The sequence below is a fragment of the Pseudophryne corroboree genome, unplaced genomic scaffold, assembly GCF_028390025.1.
Source record: "Pseudophryne corroboree isolate aPseCor3 unplaced genomic scaffold, aPseCor3.hap2 scaffold_2621, whole genome shotgun sequence".
In the NCBI taxonomy this organism is placed as follows: domain Eukaryota; kingdom Metazoa; phylum Chordata; class Amphibia; order Anura; family Myobatrachidae; genus Pseudophryne; species Pseudophryne corroboree.
In genome coordinates, this window is record NW_026969281.1 from 1 (window position 1) to 25,494 (window position 25,494).

The 25,494-nt window shown below is 47.7% G+C and overlaps 15 non-coding genes across 15 annotated transcripts; all 15 read left to right on the plus strand.

Moving 5' to 3' along the window:
* The first annotated feature begins 4,503 nt into the window (after positions 1–4,503).
* LOC135013015 (U2 spliceosomal RNA) lies at positions 4,504–4,687 on the plus strand. The gene has a single exon (XR_010211817.1). It is a non-coding gene; the product is annotated as a U2 spliceosomal RNA (small nuclear RNA).
* Positions 4,688–5,952: 1,265 nt separating this feature from the next.
* LOC135012988 (U2 spliceosomal RNA) lies at positions 5,953–6,143 on the plus strand. The gene has a single exon (XR_010211791.1). It is a non-coding gene; the product is annotated as a U2 spliceosomal RNA (small nuclear RNA).
* Positions 6,144–7,408: 1,265 nt separating this feature from the next.
* LOC135012999 (U2 spliceosomal RNA) lies at positions 7,409–7,599 on the plus strand. The gene has a single exon (XR_010211802.1). It is a non-coding gene; the product is annotated as a U2 spliceosomal RNA (small nuclear RNA).
* Positions 7,600–8,864: 1,265 nt separating this feature from the next.
* Positions 8,865–9,055, plus strand: LOC135013010 (U2 spliceosomal RNA). The gene has a single exon (XR_010211813.1). It is a non-coding gene; the product is annotated as a U2 spliceosomal RNA (small nuclear RNA).
* Positions 9,056–10,320: 1,265 nt separating this feature from the next.
* On the plus strand, positions 10,321–10,511 carry LOC135013016 (U2 spliceosomal RNA). Its single transcript, XR_010211818.1, has one exon. It is a non-coding gene; the product is annotated as a U2 spliceosomal RNA (small nuclear RNA).
* A 1,265-nt stretch (positions 10,512–11,776) lies between these two features.
* Positions 11,777–11,967, plus strand: LOC135013017 (U2 spliceosomal RNA). The gene has a single exon (XR_010211819.1). It is a non-coding gene; the product is annotated as a U2 spliceosomal RNA (small nuclear RNA).
* Positions 11,968–13,232: 1,265 nt separating this feature from the next.
* On the plus strand, positions 13,233–13,423 carry LOC135012989 (U2 spliceosomal RNA). The gene has a single exon (XR_010211792.1). It is a non-coding gene; the product is annotated as a U2 spliceosomal RNA (small nuclear RNA).
* Positions 13,424–14,688: 1,265 nt separating this feature from the next.
* Positions 14,689–14,879, plus strand: LOC135012990 (U2 spliceosomal RNA). Its single transcript, XR_010211793.1, has one exon. It is a non-coding gene; the product is annotated as a U2 spliceosomal RNA (small nuclear RNA).
* Positions 14,880–16,144: 1,265 nt separating this feature from the next.
* On the plus strand, positions 16,145–16,335 carry LOC135012991 (U2 spliceosomal RNA). The gene has a single exon (XR_010211794.1). It is a non-coding gene; the product is annotated as a U2 spliceosomal RNA (small nuclear RNA).
* A 1,265-nt stretch (positions 16,336–17,600) lies between these two features.
* On the plus strand, positions 17,601–17,791 carry LOC135012992 (U2 spliceosomal RNA). The gene has a single exon (XR_010211795.1). It is a non-coding gene; the product is annotated as a U2 spliceosomal RNA (small nuclear RNA).
* Positions 17,792–19,056: 1,265 nt separating this feature from the next.
* On the plus strand, positions 19,057–19,247 carry LOC135012993 (U2 spliceosomal RNA). Its single transcript, XR_010211796.1, has one exon. It is a non-coding gene; the product is annotated as a U2 spliceosomal RNA (small nuclear RNA).
* A 1,265-nt stretch (positions 19,248–20,512) lies between these two features.
* On the plus strand, positions 20,513–20,703 carry LOC135012994 (U2 spliceosomal RNA). Its single transcript, XR_010211797.1, has one exon. It is a non-coding gene; the product is annotated as a U2 spliceosomal RNA (small nuclear RNA).
* Positions 20,704–21,968: 1,265 nt separating this feature from the next.
* Positions 21,969–22,159, plus strand: LOC135012995 (U2 spliceosomal RNA). Its single transcript, XR_010211798.1, has one exon. It is a non-coding gene; the product is annotated as a U2 spliceosomal RNA (small nuclear RNA).
* A 1,265-nt stretch (positions 22,160–23,424) lies between these two features.
* LOC135012996 (U2 spliceosomal RNA) lies at positions 23,425–23,615 on the plus strand. The gene has a single exon (XR_010211799.1). It is a non-coding gene; the product is annotated as a U2 spliceosomal RNA (small nuclear RNA).
* A 1,265-nt stretch (positions 23,616–24,880) lies between these two features.
* Positions 24,881–25,070, plus strand: LOC135013013 (U2 spliceosomal RNA). The gene has a single exon (XR_010211816.1). It is a non-coding gene; the product is annotated as a U2 spliceosomal RNA (small nuclear RNA).
* Positions 25,071–25,494: the final 424 nt, after the last annotated feature.

The following is a 25,494-nucleotide window of genomic DNA, read 5'->3' on the forward strand; positions in this document are numbered from 1 at the left end:
GAGACCAAAGACTGCCCCACGAGGAAAACCTGCAACCTGTGCGGCAAAGTGGACCACGTCTACAGGGACTGCCCGAGTAGGTCGAGAACCTACTCAGCTGTGGTGACCGGACGTGCCAACCCTGCCCTCAAGCTGCTGCCCTCTGCTACGCAGAAGGAAAAGAAACCGCAGGAGGGTAAGAAACCTGTCAAACCCACCCCCCTCCCATCCTCCCTCACCACCTCCCTCCCCATCTCCACCAGCCCACCCCCTGCGACAGTGACTCCCATCCCTACCACTGTCGCAACCCTCCCTGACCCCTCCTCCGACTCTCCTACCCAGCCCATTGTCTCTCCCAACCCAGCCACCCCTGCCCCACCTGACCTTTCTTCCCAGGAAGATTTCCCCGCCCTCCCCTCCCCTCTTACTCCAACTGCAGGTGCCGAGAAGACACGGAACTGCAAGAGGAAGGAGCTCGACAGCCCGTCTGCGGACTCCGAATCCTCTAAGAAACTGGCGGTCGAGCTGATCCCGCTGGAAGAAGAAATGGAGGAGCTAGCGGAGGCATTCAGCAGGGAGGAGGAGGAGGAGCTGGATGCCAACGCCGACGCCTTACTCGACCGGATACTGGGAGACAACTCGCCGCTACCCGAGCAAGGGAACCTGGCATCCGATGCCGAGGAAGCCCCGCCCGACGGAGTGGTAACGTAAATGTAGAACTGTTGCCTAACCTCTCTTTTTTCCCCAACTAATGGCGTCATTTTCAATTTTCACCATTAATGTGAGGAGTATTAAGGATAAGCTTAGAAGACAGTCTGTGTTTACTTTCCTAGATAGTCAGAAATGTGATGTGTACATGTTGCAGGAATGCTCTCTTCCTTTCTCCAAGTCCTACAAACATCTGGGCAGGCAGTGGTCTCACGGCGCCTCCTATTGGTCCGGTGGGGGCGAGTGTAAGTCTGCAGGGGTCGCCATACTTATTAGGGGGAGCCTCTTCACGCTAGATTCTGTTCAGGAGCTCGTCTGCGGCAGATTACTTGTCGTAGACGGCTCCTGGGCAGGTGAGCCTATCAGGCTTATCTGCGTGTACGCCCCCCCTTTCAAGAATGAGCGTTTGGAGCTTTTCCAGACCCTGCGACCGCAGCTCGCAACCACTAGGGCGGTAGTGATGGCAGGAGACTTCAACTGCACCATGGAGGAGGATGGACGCAGCACCAGCAACTCTACCAAGCTTGATGTGACGTCTAAACTGCTCATAGAAATGGTGACCGAAGCATCACTGCGGGACGCTATGGGCTCCATGGGGTCCGGCTCCGTGAACTATACATGGAGCCGCCCCGATGGCTCTGTGCGTTCCCGCATTGACTTTGTGTTTACCTCTAGAACAGTGAAGCAGACCAGGCATTCTATGGTCCCCTGCTTCTTCTCAGACCACAGGGCCATTCTCTTCCAAGGAGTCCTGGGTAGCGGCTTCGCTCCTGGCCCAGGCTCTTGGAAGTTGAATTGTGCCCTGCTGGAAAGAGAGGAGGTGCTGGCGGAGCTGAAGGATGCCTACATCACATGGAAAAATGACAAATGTTATTTTGAATGTATGAGCGACTGGTGGGAATATGCTAAGGCTAACATTCGCAGTTTCTTTCAGGTTAAAGGGAGACAACAGGCGTGCGACCGAAAGAGGAACTTCAAGAGGCTGCAGAGACTTCTGCAGTCCCTACTGGACCTCCAACGGTGCGGCTGGGACGTGAGAGACGAGCTGGATGAGACCAAAGGGGGCCTGAAAAGGCACTTTGAGGAGGAATCCAGACGTATCGTCTTCCGTTCCAAGGTGGAGAACCTTGAGAAGGACGAGAAGTCTAATTCTTTCTTTTTCAGGAAACTCCACTCTGGCCACACGCCCCTGACCGAGCTGCGAGATGAGACCGGCATCCCCAGACAGGGGAAGGAGGGCGTGATGAAAGTCGTCAGAGACTACTACAGCGACCTCTACTCCCCTAAGACCACAGACAGCGAGGAGGCCGATAAGTTCCTGTCAGGTATCACTAACTCTATTGATCCTGCAGGCAAAGCCACTCTGGATGCTCCCTTGGCGTTGGAGGAGTTGCACTCTGCCGCCAAATCCTTTAGGCAGGGCAGGACCCCGGGCAGTGACGGTCTCCCAGCAGAGCTCTACGTAGCGCTGTGGGACCTCATTGGACCGGACCTGCTCGAGCTGTACGGGGAGATGGTGGTGGAGGGCAAAATGCCCCCATCGCTGAGGGAGGGAATGATCACGATCTTGTATAAGCGTAAGGGGGAGAGATGTGAGCTGAAGAATTGGAGGCCCATCTCTCTCTTAAACGTGGACTACAAGATCCTCGCCAAGGTGCTCGCCAACAGGCTGAAGGATGTCATCGGACAGATCATTCACCCGGACCAGACCTGCGCCATCCCCGGTCGCAGGATTGCAGACAGCCTCGCCCTCCTCAGAGACACGGTCCATTACATCAAGGATCGGAACGTGCACGCGGCCCTGGTCAGCCTTGATCAGGAGAAGGCCTTTGATCGTGTCTCACATGAGCTGATGGGCAGGGTTCTGCATAAATTTGGCCTCGGTAAAATGTTTTGTACGTATGTTAACCTGATGTACCTTGATATCCACAGCTCGGTGCTGGTGAACGGCTGGAAGACTGACCCCTTTTCCATCTTGTCCGGGGTCAGACAAGGCTGCCCTCTTTCACCTCTTCTTTTTGTTTGTGTTATAGAGCTCATGGCTGTATGCATCAGACGGAATCCAGAGATCAGAGGGATCGCCGCACCGGGTCGCGACCGACGAGAGGCCAAGTGTTCGCTGTACATGGATGACGTCACTGTCTTCTGCGCAGACCAGCGTTCGGTGACCGCACTCGTCCAGACCTGCGAGAACTTCGGCCGAGCCTCAGGGGCTAAAGTCAACTGCGGGAAGTCAGAGGCTATGCTCTTCGGAAAGTGGCACCTGTCATCCTCTGCACCATTTCCTTTTGCCATCAAGCCCGACTTCATCAAGATTTTGGGAGTCTGGTTCGGCGGTGAGGGTGCAGCCCTGAGATGTTGGGAAGAGAGACTGGCGACTGTTCGACAAAAGATTGGATTGTGGAGCCTCAGAGAACTTACCATCGAGGGGAAATCACTTGTGCTGCGCAACGAGATACTTCCCGTTCTGCAGTACACCGCGCAGGCCTGGCCACCACTGGCAACCGTCTGCAGGGCCATCACGAGGGCAGTGTTTCACTTCATCTGGGGCTCCAAGATGGACAGAGTAAAGCGAGCAGTTATGTACAAGGAGCCCCTCAAGGGTGGAAAGGGTATCCCGGATATCCCCACCATGCTTCGAGCCTTCTTCGTGTGTAACTGCATCCGCAGGACAATGTACGAGAACTTGAACGATTCTGCAGGAAACTCCATGTCCCGTTTCTTCCTCCTGCCTCTTTGGAGGAATCTCGGCTGGGACAAATGGGACAGCTCCATCCCTTACAACTGGAACACTCCGTGGTTCTACCTGGACGTGTCCAAGTTCGTGAGGGAACACCAACTGGAGGGAGTTAAACCTGACTTATGGAAATCGAAGACGATCTACAAGCTCATCAGAGCTAAAGACGATTTGGAGCCGATTCCGGGGCTCCCTTCAGCGACTGCCAAACAGGTCTGGGAGAATGTGGCCTCTAAAAGGCTCACAAACAGACACAAAGACCTGTCGTGGATGGCCATCCAGGGGGGCCTGCCCCTCCGGTCATTCATGCACTCCCGGAACCTGTGCAGGTACAGACATTGCCCCAGGTGCATCATACATGAAGAAACATCCATGCACCTGTTTTGGGACTGTGCCTGGGCCCAGTTGTTGTTGGACGCCCTGGAAAACGAACTGAAAAACTCTGTGCCAAGGAACTGTCTCACGTACCATTCGGTACTCTACGGACTATTCCCTGGCACCCACACCGTTGGGGCGATCCAGGAAGCCTGGCGCCTTATGAACTGTGTTAAGGACGCTTCGTGGCTTGCCAGGAACCGCCTCATTCTGAGGAGGGAGAGGATGTCCATCCAGGACTGTTGCAGGCTGGTCCACAGCCTGCTCAGAGACTATTCCACCATGGACAGCCCTGAGGAAGAAGAGGACTAAAGCCCCCCTTTTTCTGCCCCTCTCCCCTTGTCCGAACCGAAAATGAGACTTTGGGACCGTGGCCCCTGCCCCCTCACTCACAATGTCTGTTGTTTTATTGATGTCTTCTATTTATTGCCCTTCCCCTTATATGTGTCTGTCCTTCAATAAAGCTTCGGGCTTGTGATTCACCCTCCCTCACCCCCCTACCCTCCACACCCATAGCCTTATTTACTGTTGTGTTATTGTATCGTTTAATTGCATAGTGCAGCCTGAGAACTACAGTGTAGGCTACAGGCCCGCGCCGTAGTTCTTCGACTGCACTATACAGTCTGCATCTGTGCTGTGTTTTGGCCTGTGCTGCGACACGGCACTTATGTTTGTCAATGTTACCGTCTGTTTTTTGCAACTTTATACCAATAAAGACGCTTTTTCAATCAAAAATCTGTTCTTATCAGTTTAATATCTGATACGCCCCCTATCTGGGGGCCATATATTAAATGGATTTTTAGAACAGGGAGATGGAAGAAGAGCTTGCTCTGTCCACTCCACGCATTGACCCGGTATTGCAGTACCTCCGGGACCGGTGCACCTTTCCTATTCTGTATTCCAAAAATAGATGAATGCTGACTTCTCAGCTTATTCCCCAGGATTTGCAATGTTTTTTTGCCTGCTGCATTGATCAACTCTTGGATTTTGTAAGCATGCTTTTTATACTGTGTCAAAATTGTATTCAATCTTTGCTGTCTATTAAAATGTTACAATGGATGAATAAAAGCACCTGTGAACTACTGTGTGGAGTCTTATTTAGCGTCTACTTCTTGTCTCCATTGAATTCCCTCCTTCTGCACAAGACAAATTGAAACAGTTGATCAGCATTTGGATGTGAGGCCTACGTAGGCCTAATTCTTGAATGCAAACTAAGTACGAACGAAGAAGCCTTACCTCTTCGAAATGAATTCCTACATTTTTAACTTACTATCATGATCATCCTTTCGGCTGGTCTTTTCGACCTGTTCATGTTTGGAACTAATTTTTATTTTTGTGGCGGTGGTGTCCACGCTGGTTGCAGGAGGTGTGGATAGTTGCTGTTACAGGCACTAAAGGCACAAGCTCTGCAGTATGTGTATATGCTGCATCCATCTCCTGGTGTGTGTCTCCCTCAAGTGGATGTCAGTTAGCAAGCCAAGCAAATGCAGTCCATACAGCCAAGCACATTGTGACATCACGTGTGTCGCATAATGATGACATCACATGTGTCGCATCATGATGACATCATAGAGTGTGCATCATGATGACTTCACAGAGCCCTCACACTGTAGTGAAAAATTGAAATCTGCCTGCCAGGATGAACGGGTTGGTTGAAACAATCCAGATTTTAGAGACAGGAGGTTCAAGGCAGCCAGGGAACCTTCCATTGCAGAATGAATGTCCCACTGCTTAAGTGATGAAGTGCAAGTGCATAGCATTGTGTCAATGTGATAATAAGCACGGAGCCAGCAGGGACAGACGGGACGGGCGGCAGACGTCTGGTGGGTGTGGTTGTCGGAGGCGGACCAAATGCAAATGATTGTGCATCAGCCAGCCAGTCAGTCAGTCAAGCAGCCAGCAAGACAGGAGAGGAGAGAAAACTCACGATGCAGGAGTGAGTGATGGAATGTGGTTGCGCGCGCCTGGGTGACTGCCTGCTTGTCAGTCCGGACTTCTCCTTCCTTCCTCCTCTTCTTTGCTGTCGCCGCCGCCGCCAACAAAAGTCAAGTCAATCTGCAGATAGTGTGAGCGTGCGTTGGGGAGGGTGATTCTCCATGATGGATTGTAGATCCTGTTTCGGTTGCGCCGGTCCCTCAGCCCACATTCGGGTTATCGCTTCTCGGCCTTTTGGCTAAGATCAAGTGTAGTATCTGTTCTTATCAGTTTAATATCTGATACGCCCCCTATCTGGGGGCCATATATTAAATGGATTTTTAGAACAGGGAGATGGAAGAAGAGCTTGCTCTGTCCACTCCACGCATTGACCCGGTATTGCAGTACCTCCGGGACCGGTGCACCTTTCCTATTCTGTATTCCAAAAATAGATGAATGCTGACTTCTCAGCTTATTCCCCAGGATTTGCAATGTTTTTTTGCCTGCTGCATTGATCAACTCTTGGATTTTGTAAGCATGCTTTTTATACTGTGTCAAAATTGTATTCAATCTTTGCTGTCTATTAAAATGTTACAATGGATGAATAAAAGCACCTGTGAACTACTGTGTGGAGTCTTATTTAGCGTCTACTTCTTGTCTCCATTGAATTCCCTCCTTCTGCACAAGACAAATTGAAACAGTTGATCAGCATTTGGATGTGAGGCCTACGTAGGCCTAATTCTTGAATGCAAACTAAGTACGAACGAAGAAGCCTTACCTCTTCGAAATGAATTCCTACATTTTTAACTTACTATCATGATCATCCTTTCGGCTGGTCTTTTCGACCTGTTCATGTTTGGAACTAATTTTTATTTTTGTGGCGGTGGTGTCCACGCTGGTTGCAGGAGGTGTGGATAGTTGCTGTTACAGGCACTAAAGGCACAAGCTCTGCAGTATGTGTATATGCTGCATCCATCTCCTGGTGTGTGTCTCCCTCAAGTGGATGTCAGTTAGCAAGCCAAGCAAATGCAGTCCATACAGCCAAGCACATTGTGACATCACGTGTGTCGCATAATGATGACATCACATGTGTCGCATCATGATGACATCATAGAGTGTGCATCATGATGACTTCACAGAGCCCTCACACTGTAGTGAAAAATTGAAATCTGCCTGCCAGGATGAACGGGTTGGTTGAAACAATCCAGATTTTAGAGACAGGAGGTTCAAGGCAGCCAGGGAACCTTCCATTGCAGAATGAATGTCCCACTGCTTAAGTGATGAAGTGCAAGTGCATAGCATTGTGTCAATGTGATAATAAGCACGGAGCCAGCAGGGACAGACGGGACGGGCGGCAGACGTCTGGTGGGTGTGGTTGTCGGAGGCGGACCAAATGCAAATGATTGTGCATCAGCCAGCCAGTCAGTCAGTCAAGCAGCCAGCAAGACAGGAGAGGAGAGAAAACTCACGATGCAGGAGTGAGTGATGGAATGTGGTTGCGCGCGCCTGGGTGACTGCCTGCTTGTCAGTCCGGACTTCTCCTTCCTTCCTCCTCTTCTTTGCTGTCGCCGCCGCCGCCAACAAAAGTCAAGTCAATCTGCAGATAGTGTGAGCGTGCGTTGGGGAGGGTGATTCTCCATGATGGATTGTAGATCCTGTTTCGGTTGCGCCGGTCCCTCAGCCCACATTCGGGTTATCGCTTCTCGGCCTTTTGGCTAAGATCAAGTGTAGTATCTGTTCTTATCAGTTTAATATCTGATACGCCCCCTATCTGGGGGCCATATATTAAATGGATTTTTAGAACAGGGAGATGGAAGAAGAGCTTGCTCTGTCCACTCCACGCATTGACCCGGTATTGCAGTACCTCCGGGACCGGTGCACCTTTCCTATTCTGTATTCCAAAAATAGATGAATGCTGACTTCTCAGCTTATTCCCCAGGATTTGCAATGTTTTTTTGCCTGCTGCATTGATCAACTCTTGGATTTTGTAAGCATGCTTTTTATACTGTGTCAAAATTGTATTCAATCTTTGCTGTCTATTAAAATGTTACAATGGATGAATAAAAGCACCTGTGAACTACTGTGTGGAGTCTTATTTAGCGTCTACTTCTTGTCTCCATTGAATTCCCTCCTTCTGCACAAGACAAATTGAAACAGTTGATCAGCATTTGGATGTGAGGCCTACGTAGGCCTAATTCTTGAATGCAAACTAAGTACGAACGAAGAAGCCTTACCTCTTCGAAATGAATTCCTACATTTTTAACTTACTATCATGATCATCCTTTCGGCTGGTCTTTTCGACCTGTTCATGTTTGGAACTAATTTTTATTTTTGTGGCGGTGGTGTCCACGCTGGTTGCAGGAGGTGTGGATAGTTGCTGTTACAGGCACTAAAGGCACAAGCTCTGCAGTATGTGTATATGCTGCATCCATCTCCTGGTGTGTGTCTCCCTCAAGTGGATGTCAGTTAGCAAGCCAAGCAAATGCAGTCCATACAGCCAAGCACATTGTGACATCACGTGTGTCGCATAATGATGACATCACATGTGTCGCATCATGATGACATCATAGAGTGTGCATCATGATGACTTCACAGAGCCCTCACACTGTAGTGAAAAATTGAAATCTGCCTGCCAGGATGAACGGGTTGGTTGAAACAATCCAGATTTTAGAGACAGGAGGTTCAAGGCAGCCAGGGAACCTTCCATTGCAGAATGAATGTCCCACTGCTTAAGTGATGAAGTGCAAGTGCATAGCATTGTGTCAATGTGATAATAAGCACGGAGCCAGCAGGGACAGACGGGACGGGCGGCAGACGTCTGGTGGGTGTGGTTGTCGGAGGCGGACCAAATGCAAATGATTGTGCATCAGCCAGCCAGTCAGTCAGTCAAGCAGCCAGCAAGACAGGAGAGGAGAGAAAACTCACGATGCAGGAGTGAGTGATGGAATGTGGTTGCGCGCGCCTGGGTGACTGCCTGCTTGTCAGTCCGGACTTCTCCTTCCTTCCTCCTCTTCTTTGCTGTCGCCGCCGCCGCCAACAAAAGTCAAGTCAATCTGCAGATAGTGTGAGCGTGCGTTGGGGAGGGTGATTCTCCATGATGGATTGTAGATCCTGTTTCGGTTGCGCCGGTCCCTCAGCCCACATTCGGGTTATCGCTTCTCGGCCTTTTGGCTAAGATCAAGTGTAGTATCTGTTCTTATCAGTTTAATATCTGATACGCCCCCTATCTGGGGGCCATATATTAAATGGATTTTTAGAACAGGGAGATGGAAGAAGAGCTTGCTCTGTCCACTCCACGCATTGACCCGGTATTGCAGTACCTCCGGGACCGGTGCACCTTTCCTATTCTGTATTCCAAAAATAGATGAATGCTGACTTCTCAGCTTATTCCCCAGGATTTGCAATGTTTTTTTGCCTGCTGCATTGATCAACTCTTGGATTTTGTAAGCATGCTTTTTATACTGTGTCAAAATTGTATTCAATCTTTGCTGTCTATTAAAATGTTACAATGGATGAATAAAAGCACCTGTGAACTACTGTGTGGAGTCTTATTTAGCGTCTACTTCTTGTCTCCATTGAATTCCCTCCTTCTGCACAAGACAAATTGAAACAGTTGATCAGCATTTGGATGTGAGGCCTACGTAGGCCTAATTCTTGAATGCAAACTAAGTACGAACGAAGAAGCCTTACCTCTTCGAAATGAATTCCTACATTTTTAACTTACTATCATGATCATCCTTTCGGCTGGTCTTTTCGACCTGTTCATGTTTGGAACTAATTTTTATTTTTGTGGCGGTGGTGTCCACGCTGGTTGCAGGAGGTGTGGATAGTTGCTGTTACAGGCACTAAAGGCACAAGCTCTGCAGTATGTGTATATGCTGCATCCATCTCCTGGTGTGTGTCTCCCTCAAGTGGATGTCAGTTAGCAAGCCAAGCAAATGCAGTCCATACAGCCAAGCACATTGTGACATCACGTGTGTCGCATAATGATGACATCACATGTGTCGCATCATGATGACATCATAGAGTGTGCATCATGATGACTTCACAGAGCCCTCACACTGTAGTGAAAAATTGAAATCTGCCTGCCAGGATGAACGGGTTGGTTGAAACAATCCAGATTTTAGAGACAGGAGGTTCAAGGCAGCCAGGGAACCTTCCATTGCAGAATGAATGTCCCACTGCTTAAGTGATGAAGTGCAAGTGCATAGCATTGTGTCAATGTGATAATAAGCACGGAGCCAGCAGGGACAGACGGGACGGGCGGCAGACGTCTGGTGGGTGTGGTTGTCGGAGGCGGACCAAATGCAAATGATTGTGCATCAGCCAGCCAGTCAGTCAGTCAAGCAGCCAGCAAGACAGGAGAGGAGAGAAAACTCACGATGCAGGAGTGAGTGATGGAATGTGGTTGCGCGCGCCTGGGTGACTGCCTGCTTGTCAGTCCGGACTTCTCCTTCCTTCCTCCTCTTCTTTGCTGTCGCCGCCGCCGCCAACAAAAGTCAAGTCAATCTGCAGATAGTGTGAGCGTGCGTTGGGGAGGGTGATTCTCCATGATGGATTGTAGATCCTGTTTCGGTTGCGCCGGTCCCTCAGCCCACATTCGGGTTATCGCTTCTCGGCCTTTTGGCTAAGATCAAGTGTAGTATCTGTTCTTATCAGTTTAATATCTGATACGCCCCCTATCTGGGGGCCATATATTAAATGGATTTTTAGAACAGGGAGATGGAAGAAGAGCTTGCTCTGTCCACTCCACGCATTGACCCGGTATTGCAGTACCTCCGGGACCGGTGCACCTTTCCTATTCTGTATTCCAAAAATAGATGAATGCTGACTTCTCAGCTTATTCCCCAGGATTTGCAATGTTTTTTTGCCTGCTGCATTGATCAACTCTTGGATTTTGTAAGCATGCTTTTTATACTGTGTCAAAATTGTATTCAATCTTTGCTGTCTATTAAAATGTTACAATGGATGAATAAAAGCACCTGTGAACTACTGTGTGGAGTCTTATTTAGCGTCTACTTCTTGTCTCCATTGAATTCCCTCCTTCTGCACAAGACAAATTGAAACAGTTGATCAGCATTTGGATGTGAGGCCTACGTAGGCCTAATTCTTGAATGCAAACTAAGTACGAACGAAGAAGCCTTACCTCTTCGAAATGAATTCCTACATTTTTAACTTACTATCATGATCATCCTTTCGGCTGGTCTTTTCGACCTGTTCATGTTTGGAACTAATTTTTATTTTTGTGGCGGTGGTGTCCACGCTGGTTGCAGGAGGTGTGGATAGTTGCTGTTACAGGCACTAAAGGCACAAGCTCTGCAGTATGTGTATATGCTGCATCCATCTCCTGGTGTGTGTCTCCCTCAAGTGGATGTCAGTTAGCAAGCCAAGCAAATGCAGTCCATACAGCCAAGCACATTGTGACATCACGTGTGTCGCATAATGATGACATCACATGTGTCGCATCATGATGACATCATAGAGTGTGCATCATGATGACTTCACAGAGCCCTCACACTGTAGTGAAAAATTGAAATCTGCCTGCCAGGATGAACGGGTTGGTTGAAACAATCCAGATTTTAGAGACAGGAGGTTCAAGGCAGCCAGGGAACCTTCCATTGCAGAATGAATGTCCCACTGCTTAAGTGATGAAGTGCAAGTGCATAGCATTGTGTCAATGTGATAATAAGCACGGAGCCAGCAGGGACAGACGGGACGGGCGGCAGACGTCTGGTGGGTGTGGTTGTCGGAGGCGGACCAAATGCAAATGATTGTGCATCAGCCAGCCAGTCAGTCAGTCAAGCAGCCAGCAAGACAGGAGAGGAGAGAAAACTCACGATGCAGGAGTGAGTGATGGAATGTGGTTGCGCGCGCCTGGGTGACTGCCTGCTTGTCAGTCCGGACTTCTCCTTCCTTCCTCCTCTTCTTTGCTGTCGCCGCCGCCGCCAACAAAAGTCAAGTCAATCTGCAGATAGTGTGAGCGTGCGTTGGGGAGGGTGATTCTCCATGATGGATTGTAGATCCTGTTTCGGTTGCGCCGGTCCCTCAGCCCACATTCGGGTTATCGCTTCTCGGCCTTTTGGCTAAGATCAAGTGTAGTATCTGTTCTTATCAGTTTAATATCTGATACGCCCCCTATCTGGGGGCCATATATTAAATGGATTTTTAGAACAGGGAGATGGAAGAAGAGCTTGCTCTGTCCACTCCACGCATTGACCCGGTATTGCAGTACCTCCGGGACCGGTGCACCTTTCCTATTCTGTATTCCAAAAATAGATGAATGCTGACTTCTCAGCTTATTCCCCAGGATTTGCAATGTTTTTTTGCCTGCTGCATTGATCAACTCTTGGATTTTGTAAGCATGCTTTTTATACTGTGTCAAAATTGTATTCAATCTTTGCTGTCTATTAAAATGTTACAATGGATGAATAAAAGCACCTGTGAACTACTGTGTGGAGTCTTATTTAGCGTCTACTTCTTGTCTCCATTGAATTCCCTCCTTCTGCACAAGACAAATTGAAACAGTTGATCAGCATTTGGATGTGAGGCCTACGTAGGCCTAATTCTTGAATGCAAACTAAGTACGAACGAAGAAGCCTTACCTCTTCGAAATGAATTCCTACATTTTTAACTTACTATCATGATCATCCTTTCGGCTGGTCTTTTCGACCTGTTCATGTTTGGAACTAATTTTTATTTTTGTGGCGGTGGTGTCCACGCTGGTTGCAGGAGGTGTGGATAGTTGCTGTTACAGGCACTAAAGGCACAAGCTCTGCAGTATGTGTATATGCTGCATCCATCTCCTGGTGTGTGTCTCCCTCAAGTGGATGTCAGTTAGCAAGCCAAGCAAATGCAGTCCATACAGCCAAGCACATTGTGACATCACGTGTGTCGCATAATGATGACATCACATGTGTCGCATCATGATGACATCATAGAGTGTGCATCATGATGACTTCACAGAGCCCTCACACTGTAGTGAAAAATTGAAATCTGCCTGCCAGGATGAACGGGTTGGTTGAAACAATCCAGATTTTAGAGACAGGAGGTTCAAGGCAGCCAGGGAACCTTCCATTGCAGAATGAATGTCCCACTGCTTAAGTGATGAAGTGCAAGTGCATAGCATTGTGTCAATGTGATAATAAGCACGGAGCCAGCAGGGACAGACGGGACGGGCGGCAGACGTCTGGTGGGTGTGGTTGTCGGAGGCGGACCAAATGCAAATGATTGTGCATCAGCCAGCCAGTCAGTCAGTCAAGCAGCCAGCAAGACAGGAGAGGAGAGAAAACTCACGATGCAGGAGTGAGTGATGGAATGTGGTTGCGCGCGCCTGGGTGACTGCCTGCTTGTCAGTCCGGACTTCTCCTTCCTTCCTCCTCTTCTTTGCTGTCGCCGCCGCCGCCAACAAAAGTCAAGTCAATCTGCAGATAGTGTGAGCGTGCGTTGGGGAGGGTGATTCTCCATGATGGATTGTAGATCCTGTTTCGGTTGCGCCGGTCCCTCAGCCCACATTCGGGTTATCGCTTCTCGGCCTTTTGGCTAAGATCAAGTGTAGTATCTGTTCTTATCAGTTTAATATCTGATACGCCCCCTATCTGGGGGCCATATATTAAATGGATTTTTAGAACAGGGAGATGGAAGAAGAGCTTGCTCTGTCCACTCCACGCATTGACCCGGTATTGCAGTACCTCCGGGACCGGTGCACCTTTCCTATTCTGTATTCCAAAAATAGATGAATGCTGACTTCTCAGCTTATTCCCCAGGATTTGCAATGTTTTTTTGCCTGCTGCATTGATCAACTCTTGGATTTTGTAAGCATGCTTTTTATACTGTGTCAAAATTGTATTCAATCTTTGCTGTCTATTAAAATGTTACAATGGATGAATAAAAGCACCTGTGAACTACTGTGTGGAGTCTTATTTAGCGTCTACTTCTTGTCTCCATTGAATTCCCTCCTTCTGCACAAGACAAATTGAAACAGTTGATCAGCATTTGGATGTGAGGCCTACGTAGGCCTAATTCTTGAATGCAAACTAAGTACGAACGAAGAAGCCTTACCTCTTCGAAATGAATTCCTACATTTTTAACTTACTATCATGATCATCCTTTCGGCTGGTCTTTTCGACCTGTTCATGTTTGGAACTAATTTTTATTTTTGTGGCGGTGGTGTCCACGCTGGTTGCAGGAGGTGTGGATAGTTGCTGTTACAGGCACTAAAGGCACAAGCTCTGCAGTATGTGTATATGCTGCATCCATCTCCTGGTGTGTGTCTCCCTCAAGTGGATGTCAGTTAGCAAGCCAAGCAAATGCAGTCCATACAGCCAAGCACATTGTGACATCACGTGTGTCGCATAATGATGACATCACATGTGTCGCATCATGATGACATCATAGAGTGTGCATCATGATGACTTCACAGAGCCCTCACACTGTAGTGAAAAATTGAAATCTGCCTGCCAGGATGAACGGGTTGGTTGAAACAATCCAGATTTTAGAGACAGGAGGTTCAAGGCAGCCAGGGAACCTTCCATTGCAGAATGAATGTCCCACTGCTTAAGTGATGAAGTGCAAGTGCATAGCATTGTGTCAATGTGATAATAAGCACGGAGCCAGCAGGGACAGACGGGACGGGCGGCAGACGTCTGGTGGGTGTGGTTGTCGGAGGCGGACCAAATGCAAATGATTGTGCATCAGCCAGCCAGTCAGTCAGTCAAGCAGCCAGCAAGACAGGAGAGGAGAGAAAACTCACGATGCAGGAGTGAGTGATGGAATGTGGTTGCGCGCGCCTGGGTGACTGCCTGCTTGTCAGTCCGGACTTCTCCTTCCTTCCTCCTCTTCTTTGCTGTCGCCACCGCCGCCAACAAAAGTCAAGTCAATCTGCAGATAGTGTGAGCGTGCGTTGGGGAGGGTGATTCTCCATGATGGATTGTAGATCCTGTTTCGGTTGCGCCGGTCCCTCAGCCCACATTCGGGTTATCGCTTCTCGGCCTTTTGGCTAAGATCAAGTGTAGTATCTGTTCTTATCAGTTTAATATCTGATACGCCCCCTATCTGGGGGCCATATATTAAATGGATTTTTAGAACAGGGAGATGGAAGAAGAGCTTGCTCTGTCCACTCCACGCATTGACCCGGTATTGCAGTACCTCCGGGACCGGTGCACCTTTCCTATTCTGTATTCCAAAAATAGATGAATGCTGACTTCTCAGCTTATTCCCCAGGATTTGCAATGTTTTTTTGCCTGCTGCATTGATCAACTCTTGGATTTTGTAAGCATGCTTTTTATACTGTGTCAAAATTGTATTCAATCTTTGCTGTCTATTAAAATGTTACAATGGATGAATAAAAGCACCTGTGAACTACTGTGTGGAGTCTTATTTAGCGTCTACTTCTTGTCTCCATTGAATTCCCTCCTTCTGCACAAGACAAATTGAAACAGTTGATCAGCATTTGGATGTGAGGCCTACGTAGGCCTAATTCTTGAATGCAAACTAAGTACGAACGAAGAAGCCTTACCTCTTCGAAATGAATTCCTACATTTTTAACTTACTATCATGATCATCCTTTCGGCTGGTCTTTTCGACCTGTTCATGTTTGGAACTAATTTTTATTTTTGTGGCGGTGGTGTCCACGCTGGTTGCAGGAGGTGTGGATAGTTGCTGTTACAGGCACTAAAGGCACAAGCTCTGCAGTATGTGTATATGCTGCATCCATCTCCTGGTGTGTGTCTCCCTCAAGTGGATGTCAGTTAGCAAGCCAAGCAAATGCAGTCCATACAGCCAAGCACATTGTGACATCACGTGTGTCGCATAATGATGACATCACATGTGTCGCATCATGATGACATCATAGAGTGTGCATCATGATGACTTCACAGAGCCCTCACACTGTAGTGAAAAATTGAAATCTGCCTGCCAGGATGAACGGGTTGGTTGAAACAATCCAGATTTTAGAGACAGGAGGTTCAAGGCAGCCAGGGAACCTTCCATTGCAGAATGAATGTCCCACTGCTTAAGTGATGAAGTGCAAGTGCATAGCATTGTGTCAATGTGATAATAAGCACGGAGCCAGCAGGGACAGACGGGACGGGCGGCAGACGTCTGGTGGGTGTGGTTGTCGGAGGCGGACCAAATGCAAATGATTGTGCATCAGCCAGCCAGTCAGTCAGTCAAGCAGCCAGCAAGACAGGAGAGGAGAGAAAACTCACGATGCAGGAGTGAGTGATGGAATGTGGTTGCGCGCGCCTGGGTGACTGCCTGCTTGTCAGTCCGGACTTCTCCTTCCTTCCTCCTCTTCTTTGCTGTCGCCGCCGCCGCCAACAAAAGTCAAGTCAATCTGCAGATAGTGTGAGCGTGCGTTGGGGAGGGTGATTCTCCATGATGGATTGTAGATCCTGTTTCGGTTGCGCCGGTCCCTCAGCCCACATTCGGGTTATCGCTTCTCGGCCTTTTGGCTAAGATCAAGTGTAGTATCTGTTCTTATCAGTTTAATATCTGATACGCCCCCTATCTGGGGGCCATATATTAAATGGATTTTTAGAACAGGGAGATGGAAGAAGAGCTTGCTCTGTCCACTCCACGCATTGACCCGGTATTGCAGTACCTCCGGGACCGGTGCACCTTTCCTATTCTGTATTCCAAAAATAGATGAATGCTGACTTCTCAGCTTATTCCCCAGGATTTGCAATGTTTTTTTGCCTGCTGCATTGATCAACTCTTGGATTTTGTAAGCATGCTTTTTATACTGTGTCAAAATTGTATTCAATCTTTGCTGTCTATTAAAATGTTACAATGGATGAATAAAAGCACCTGTGAACTACTGTGTGGAGTCTTATTTAGCGTCTACTTCTTGTCTCCATTGAATTCCCTCCTTCTGCACAAGACAAATTGAAACAGTTGATCAGCATTTGGATGTGAGGCCTACGTAGGCCTAATTCTTGAATGCAAACTAAGTACGAACGAAGAAGCCTTACCTCTTCGAAATGAATTCCTACATTTTTAACTTACTATCATGATCATCCTTTCGGCTGGTCTTTTCGACCTGTTCATGTTTGGAACTAATTTTTATTTTTGTGGCGGTGGTGTCCACGCTGGTTGCAGGAGGTGTGGATAGTTGCTGTTACAGGCACTAAAGGCACAAGCTCTGCAGTATGTGTATATGCTGCATCCATCTCCTGGTGTGTGTCTCCCTCAAGTGGATGTCAGTTAGCAAGCCAAGCAAATGCAGTCCATACAGCCAAGCACATTGTGACATCACGTGTGTCGCATAATGATGACATCACATGTGTCGCATCATGATGACATCATAGAGTGTGCATCATGATGACTTCACAGAGCCCTCACACTGTAGTGAAAAATTGAAATCTGCCTGCCAGGATGAACGGGTTGGTTGAAACAATCCAGATTTTAGAGACAGGAGGTTCAAGGCAGCCAGGGAACCTTCCATTGCAGAATGAATGTCCCACTGCTTAAGTGATGAAGTGCAAGTGCATAGCATTGTGTCAATGTGATAATAAGCACGGAGCCAGCAGGGACAGACGGGACGGGCGGCAGACGTCTGGTGGGTGTGGTTGTCGGAGGCGGACCAAATGCAAATGATTGTGCATCAGCCAGCCAGTCAGTCAGTCAAGCAGCCAGCAAGACAGGAGAGGAGAGAAAACTCACGATGCAGGAGTGAGTGATGGAATGTGGTTGCGCGCGCCTGGGTGACTGCCTGCTTGTCAGTCCGGACTTCTCCTTCCTTCCTCCTCTTCTTTGCTGTCGCCGCCGCCGCCAACAAAAGTCAAGTCAATCTGCAGATAGTGTGAGCGTGCGTTGGGGAGGGTGATTCTCCATGATGGATTGTAGATCCTGTTTCGGTTGCGCCGGTCCCTCAGCCCACATTCGGGTTATCGCTTCTCGGCCTTTTGGCTAAGATCAAGTGTAGTATCTGTTCTTATCAGTTTAATATCTGATACGCCCCCTATCTGGGGGCCATATATTAAATGGATTTTTAGAACAGGGAGATGGAAGAAGAGCTTGCTCTGTCCACTCCACGCATTGACCCGGTATTGCAGTACCTCCGGGACCGGTGCACCTTTCCTATTCTGTATTCCAAAAATAGATGAATGCTGACTTCTCAGCTTATTCCCCAGGATTTGCAATGTTTTTTTGCCTGCTGCATTGATCAACTCTTGGATTTTGTAAGCATGCTTTTTATACTGTGTCAAAATTGTATTCAATCTTTGCTGTCTATTAAAATGTTACAATGGATGAATAAAAGCACCTGTGAACTACTGTGTGGAGTCTTATTTAGCGTCTACTTCTTGTCTCCATTGAATTCCCTCCTTCTGCACAAGACAAATTGAAACAGTTGATCAGCATTTGGATGTGAGGCCTACGTAGGCCTAATTCTTGAATGCAAACTAAGTACGAACGAAGAAGCCTTACCTCTTCGAAATGAATTCCTACATTTTTAACTTACTATCATGATCATCCTTTCGGCTGGTCTTTTCGACCTGTTCATGTTTGGAACTAATTTTTATTTTTGTGGCGGTGGTGTCCACGCTGGTTGCAGGAGGTGTGGATAGTTGCTGTTACAGGCACTAAAGGCACAAGCTCTGCAGTATGTGTATATGCTGCATCCATCTCCTGGTGTGTGTCTCCCTCAAGTGGATGTCAGTTAGCAAGCCAAGCAAATGCAGTCCATACAGCCAAGCACATTGTGACATCACGTGTGTCGCATAATGATGACATCACATGTGTCGCATCATGATGACATCATAGAGTGTGCATCATGATGACTTCACAGAGCCCTCACACTGTAGTGAAAAATTGAAATCTGCCTGCCAGGATGAACGGGTTGGTTGAAACAATCCAGATTTTAGAGACAGGAGGTTCAAGGCAGCCAGGGAACCTTCCATTGCAGAATGAATGTCCCACTGCTTAAGTGATGAAGTGCAAGTGCATAGCATTGTGTCAATGTGATAATAAGCACGGAGCCAGCAGGGACAGACGGGACGGGCGGCAGACGTCTGGTGGGTGTGGTTGTCGGAGGCGGACCAAATGCAAATGATTGTGCATCAGCCAGCCAGTCAGTCAGTCAAGCAGCCAGCAAGACAGGAGAGGAGAGAAAACTCACGATGCAGGAGTGAGTGATGGAATGTGGTTGCGCGCGCCTGGGTGACTGCCTGCTTGTCAGTCCGGACTTCTCCTTCCTTCCTCCTCTTCTTTGCTGTCGCCGCCGCCGCCAACAAAAGTCAAGTCAATCTGCAGATAGTGTGAGCGTGCGTTGGGGAGGGTGATTCTCCATGATGGATTGTAGATCCTGTTTCGGTTGCGCCGGTCCCTCAGCCCACATTCGGGTTATCGCTTCTCGGCCTTTTGGCTAAGATCAAGTGTAGTATCTGTTCTTATCAGTTTAATATCTGATACGCCCCCTATCTGGGGGCCATATATTAAATGGATTTTTAGAACAGGGAGATGGAAGAAGAGCTTGCTCTGTCCACTCCACGCATTGACCCGGTATTGCAGTACCTCCGGGACCGGTGCACCTTTCCTATTCTGTATTCCAAAAATAGATGAATGCTGACTTCTCAGCTTATTCCCCAGGATTTGCAATGTTTTTTTGCCTGCTGCATTGATCAACTCTTGGATTTTGTAAGCATGCTTTTTATACTGTGTCAAAATTGTATTCAATCTTTGCTGTCTATTAAAATGTTACAATGGATGAATAAAAGCACCTGTGAACTACTGTGTGGAGTCTTATTTAGCGTCTACTTCTTGTCTCCATTGAATTCCCTCCTTCTGCACAAGACAAATTGAAACAGTTGATCAGCATTTGGATGTGAGGCCTACGTAGGCCTAATTCTTGAATGCAAACTAAGTACGAACGAAGAAGCCTTACCTCTTCGAAATGAATTCCTACATTTTTAACTTACTATCATGATCATCCTTTCGGCTGGTCTTTTCGACCTGTTCATGTTTGGAACTAATTTTTATTTTTGTGGCGGTGGTGTCCACGCTGGTTGCAGGAGGTGTGGATAGTTGCTGTTACAGGCACTAAAGGCACAAGCTCTGCAGTATGTGTATATGCTGCATCCATCTCCTGGTGTGTGTCTCCCTCAAGTGGATGTCAGTTAGCAAGCCAAGCAAATGCAGTCCATACAGCCAAGCACATTGTGACATCACGTGTGTCGCATAATGATGACATCACATGTGTCGCATCATGATGACATCATAGAGTGTGCATCATGATGACTTCACAGAGCCCTCACACTGTAGTGAAAAATTGAAATCTGCCTGCCAGGATGAACGGGTTGGTTGAAACAATCCAGATTTTAGAGACAGGAGGTTCAAGGCAGCCAGGGAACCTTCCATTGCAGAATGAATGTCCCACTGCTTAAGTGATGAAGTGCAAGTGCATAGCATTGTGTCAATGTGATAATAAGCACGGAGCCAGCAGGGACAGACGGGACGGGCGGCAGACGTCTGGTGGGTGTGGTTGTCGGAGGCGGACCAAATGCAAATGATTGTGCATCAGCCAGCCAGTCAGTCAGTCAAGCAGCCAGCAAGACAGGAGAGGAGAGAAAACTCACGATGCAGGAGTGAGTGATGGAATGTGGTTGCGCGCGCCTGGGTGACTGCCTGCTTGTCAGTCCGGACTTCTCCTTCCTTCCTCCTCTTCTTTGCTGTCGCCGCCGCCGCCAACAAAAGTCAAGTCAATCTGCAGATAGTGTGAGCGTGCGTTGGGGAGGGTGATTCTCCATGATGGATTGTAGATCCTGTTTCGGTTGCGCCGGTCCCTCAGCCCACATTCGGGTTATCGCTTCTCGGCCTTTTGGCTAAGATCAAGTGTAGTATCTGTTCTTATCAGTTTAATATCTGATACGCCCCCTATCTGGGGGCCATATATTAAATGGATTTTTAGAACAGGGAGATGGAAGAAGAGCTTGCTCTGTCCACTCCACGCATTGACCCGGTATTGCAGTACCTCCGGGACCGGTGCACCTTTCCTATTCTGTATTCCAAAAATAGATGAATGCTGACTTCTCAGCTTATTCCCCAGGATTTGCAATGTTTTTTTGCCTGCTGCATTGATCAACTCTTGGATTTTGTAAGCATGCTTTTTATACTGTGTCAAAATTGTATTCAATCTTTGCTGTCTATTAAAATGTTACAATGGATGAATAAAAGCACCTGTGAACTACTGTGTGGAGTCTTATTTAGCGTCTACTTCTTGTCTCCATTGAATTCCCTCCTTCTGCACAAGACAAATTGAAACAGTTGATCAGCATTTGGATGTGAGGCCTACGTAGGCCTAATTCTTGAATGCAAACTAAGTACGAACGAAGAAGCCTTACCTCTTCGAAATGAATTCCTACATTTTTAACTTACTATCATGATCATCCTTTCGGCTGGTCTTTTCGACCTGTTCATGTTTGGAACTAATTTTTATTTTTGTGGCGGTGGTGTCCACGCTGGTTGCAGGAGGTGTGGATAGTTGCTGTTACAGGCACTAAAGGCACAAGCTCTGCAGTATGTGTATATGCTGCATCCATCTCCTGGTGTGTGTCTCCCTCAAGTGGATGTCAGTTAGCAAGCCAAGCAAATGCAGTCCATACAGCCAAGCACATTGTGACATCACGTGTGTCGCATAATGATGACATCACATGTGTCGCATCATGATGACATCATAGAGTGTGCATCATGATGACTTCACAGAGCCCTCACACTGTAGTGAAAAATTGAAATCTGCCTGCCAGGATGAACGGGTTGGTTGAAACAATCCAGATTTTAGAGACAGGAGGTTCAAGGCAGCCAGGGAACCTTCCATTGCAGAATGAATGTCCCACTGCTTAAGTGATGAAGTGCAAGTGCATAGCATTGTGTCAATGTGATAATAAGCACGGAGCCAGCAGGGACAGACGGGACGGGCGGCAGACGTCTGGTGGGTGTGGTTGTCGGAGGCGGACCAAATGCAAATGATTGTGCATCAGCCAGCCAGTCAGTCAGTCAAGCAGCCAGCAAGACAGGAGAGGAGAGAAAACTCACGATGCAGGAGTGAGTGATGGAATGTGGTTGCGCGCGCCTGGGTGACTGCCTGCTTGTCAGTCCGGACTTCTCCTTCCTTCCTCCTCTTCTTTGCTGTCGCCGCCGCCGCCAACAAAAGTCAAGTCAATCTGCAGATAGTGTGAGCGTGCGTTGGGGAGGGTGATTCTCCATGATGGATTGTAGATCCTGTTTCGGTTGCGCCGGTCCCTCAGCCCACATTCGGGTTATCGCTTCTCGGCCTTTTGGCTAAGATCAAGTGTAGTATCTGTTCTTATCAGTTTAATATCTGATACGCCCCCTATCTGGGGGCCATATATTAAATGGATTTTTAGAACAGGGAGATGGAAGAAGAGCTTGCTCTGTCCACTCCACGCATTGACCCGGTATTGCAGTACCTCCGGGACCGGTGCACCTTTCCTATTCTGTATTCCAAAAATAGATGAATGCTGACTTCTCAGCTTATTCCCCAGGATTTGCAATGTTTTTTTGCCTGCTGCATTGATCAACTCTTGGATTTTGTAAGCATGCTTTTTATACTGTGTCAAAATTGTATTCAATCTTTGCTGTCTATTAAAATGTTACAATGGATGAATAAAAGCACCTGTGAACTACTGTGTGGAGTCTTATTTAGCGTCTACTTCTTGTCTCCATTGAATTCCCTCCTTCTGCACAAGACAAATTGAAACAGTTGATCAGCATTTGGATGTGAGGCCTACGTAGGCCTAATTCTTGAATGCAAACTAAGTACGAACGAAGAAGCCTTACCTCTTCGAAATGAATTCCTACATTTTTAACTTACTATCATGATCATCCTTTCGGCTGGTCTTTTCGACCTGTTCATGTTTGGAACTAATTTTTATTTTTGTGGCGGTGGTGTCCACGCTGGTTGCAGGAGGTGTGGATAGTTGCTGTTACAGGCACTAAAGGCACAAGCTCTGCAGTATGTGTATATGCTGCATCCATCTCCTGGTGTGTGTCTCCCTCAAGTGGATGTCAGTTAGCAAGCCAAGCAAATGCAGTCCATACAGCCAAGCACATTGTGACATCACGTGTGTCGCATAATGATGACATCACATGTGTCGCATCATGATGACATCATAGAGTGTGCATCATGATGACTTCACAGAGCCCTCACACTGTAGTGAAAAATTGAAATCTGCCTGCCAGGATGAACGGGTTGGTTGAAACAATCCAGATTTTAGAGACAGGAGGTTCAAGGCAGCCAGGGAACCTTCCATTGCAGAATGAATGTCCCACTGCTTAAGTGATGAAGTGCAAGTGCATAGCATTGTGTCAATGTGATAATAAGCACGGAGCCAGCAGGGACAGACGGGACGGGCGGCAGACGTCTGGTGGGTGTGGTTGTCGGAGGCGGACCAAATGCAAATGATTGTGCATCAGCCAGCCAGTCAGTCAGTCAAGCAGCCAGCAAGACAGGAGAGGAGAGAAAACTCACGATGCAGGAGTGAGTGATGGAATGTGGTTGCGCGCGCCTGGGTGACTGCCTGCTTGTCAGTCCGGACTTCTCCTTCCTTCCTCCTCTTCTTTGCTGTCGCCGCCGCCGCCAACAAAAGTCAAGTCAATCTGCAGATAGTGTGAGCGTGCGTTGGGGAGGGTGATTCTCCATGATGGATTGTAGATCCTGTTTCGGTTGCGCCGGTCCCTCAGCCCACATTCGGGTTATCGCTTCTCGGCCTTTTGGCTAAGATCAAGTGTAGTATCTGTTCTTATCAGTTTAATATCTGATACGCCCCCTATCTGGGGGCCATATATTAAATGGATTTTTAGAACAGGGAGATGGAAGAAGAGCTTGCTCTGTCCACTCCACGCATTGACCCGGTATTGCAGTACCTCCGGGACCGGTGCACCTTTCCTATTCTGTATTCCAAAAATAGATGAATGCTGACTTCTCAGCTTATTCCCCAGGATTTGCAATGTTTTTTTGCCTGCTGCATTGATCAACTCTTGGATTTTGTAAGCATGCTTTTTATACTGTGTCAAAATTGTATTCAATCTTTGCTGTCTATTAAAATGTTACAATGGATGAATAAAAGCACCTGTGAACTACTGTGTGGAGTCTTATTTAGCGTCTACTTCTTGTCTCCATTGAATTCCCTCCTTCTGCACAAGACAAATTGAAACAGTTGATCAGCATTTGGATGTGAGGCCTACGTAGGCCTAATTCTTGAATGCAAACTAAGTACGAACGAAGAAGCCTTACCTCTTCGAAATGAATTCCTACATTTTTAACTTACTATCATGATCATCCTTTCGGCTGGTCTTTTCGACCTGTTCATGTTTGGAACTAATTTTTATTTTTGTGGCGGTGGTGTCCACGCTGGTTGCAGGAGGTGTGGATAGTTGCTGTTACAGGCACTAAAGGCACAAGCTCTGCAGTATGTGTATATGCTGCATCCATCTCCTGGTGTGTGTCTCCCTCAAGTGGATGTCAGTTAGCAAGCCAAGCAAATGCAGTCCATACAGCCAAGCACATTGTGACATCACGTGTGTCGCATAATGATGACATCACATGTGTCGCATCATGATGACATCATAGAGTGTGCATCATGATGACTTCACAGAGCCCTCACACTGTAGTGAAAAATTGAAATCTGCCTGCCAGGATGAACGGGTTGGTTGAAACAATCCAGATTTTAGAGACAGGAGGTTCAAGGCAGCCAGGGAACCTTCCATTGCAGAATGAATGTCCCACTGCTTAAGTGATGAAGTGCAAGTGCATAGCATTGTGTCAATGTGATAATAAGCACGGAGCCAGCAGGGACAGACGGGACGGGCGGCAGACGTCTGGTGGGTGTGGTTGTCGGAGGCGGACCAAATGCAAATGATTGTGCATCAGCCAGCCAGTCAGTCAGTCAAGCAGCCAGCAAGACAGGAGAGGAGAGAAAACTCACGATGCAGGAGTGAGTGATGGAATGTGGTTGCGCGCGCCTGGGTGACTGCCTGCTTGTCAGTCCGGACTTCTCCTTCCTTCCTCCTCTTCTTTGCTGTCGCCGCCGCCGCCAACAAAAGTCAAGTCAATCTGCAGATAGTGTGAGCGTGCGTTGGGGAGGGTGATTCTCCATGATGGATTGTAGATCCTGTTTCGGTTGCGCCGGTCCCTCAGCCCACATTCGGGTTATCGCTTCTCGGCCTTTTGGCTAAGATCAAGTGTAGTATCTGTTCTTATCAGTTTAATATCTATACGCCCCCTATCTGGGGGCCATATATTAAATGGATTTTTAGAACAGGGAGATGGAAGAAGAGCTTGCTCTGTCCACTCCACGCATTGACCCGGTATTGCAGTACCTCCGGGACCGGTGCACCTTTCCTATTCTGTATTCCAAAAATAGATGAATGCTGACTTCTCAGCTTATTCCCCAGGATTTGCAATGTTTTTTTGCCTGCTGCATTGATCAACTCTTGGATTTTGTAAGCATGCTTTTTATACTGTGTCAAAATTGTATTCAATCTTTGCTGTCTATTAAAATGTTACAATGGATGAATAAAAGCACCTGTGAACTACTGTGTGGAGTCTTATTTAGCGTCTACTTCTTGTCTCCATTGAATTCCCTCCTTCTGCACAAGACAAATTGAAACAGTTGATCAGCATTTGGATGTGAGGCCTACGTAGGCCTAATTCTTGAATGCAAACTAAGTACGAACGAAGAAGCCTTACCTCTTCGAAATGAATTCCTACATTTTTAACTTACTATCATGATCATCCTTTCGGCTGGTCTTTTCGACCTGTTCAT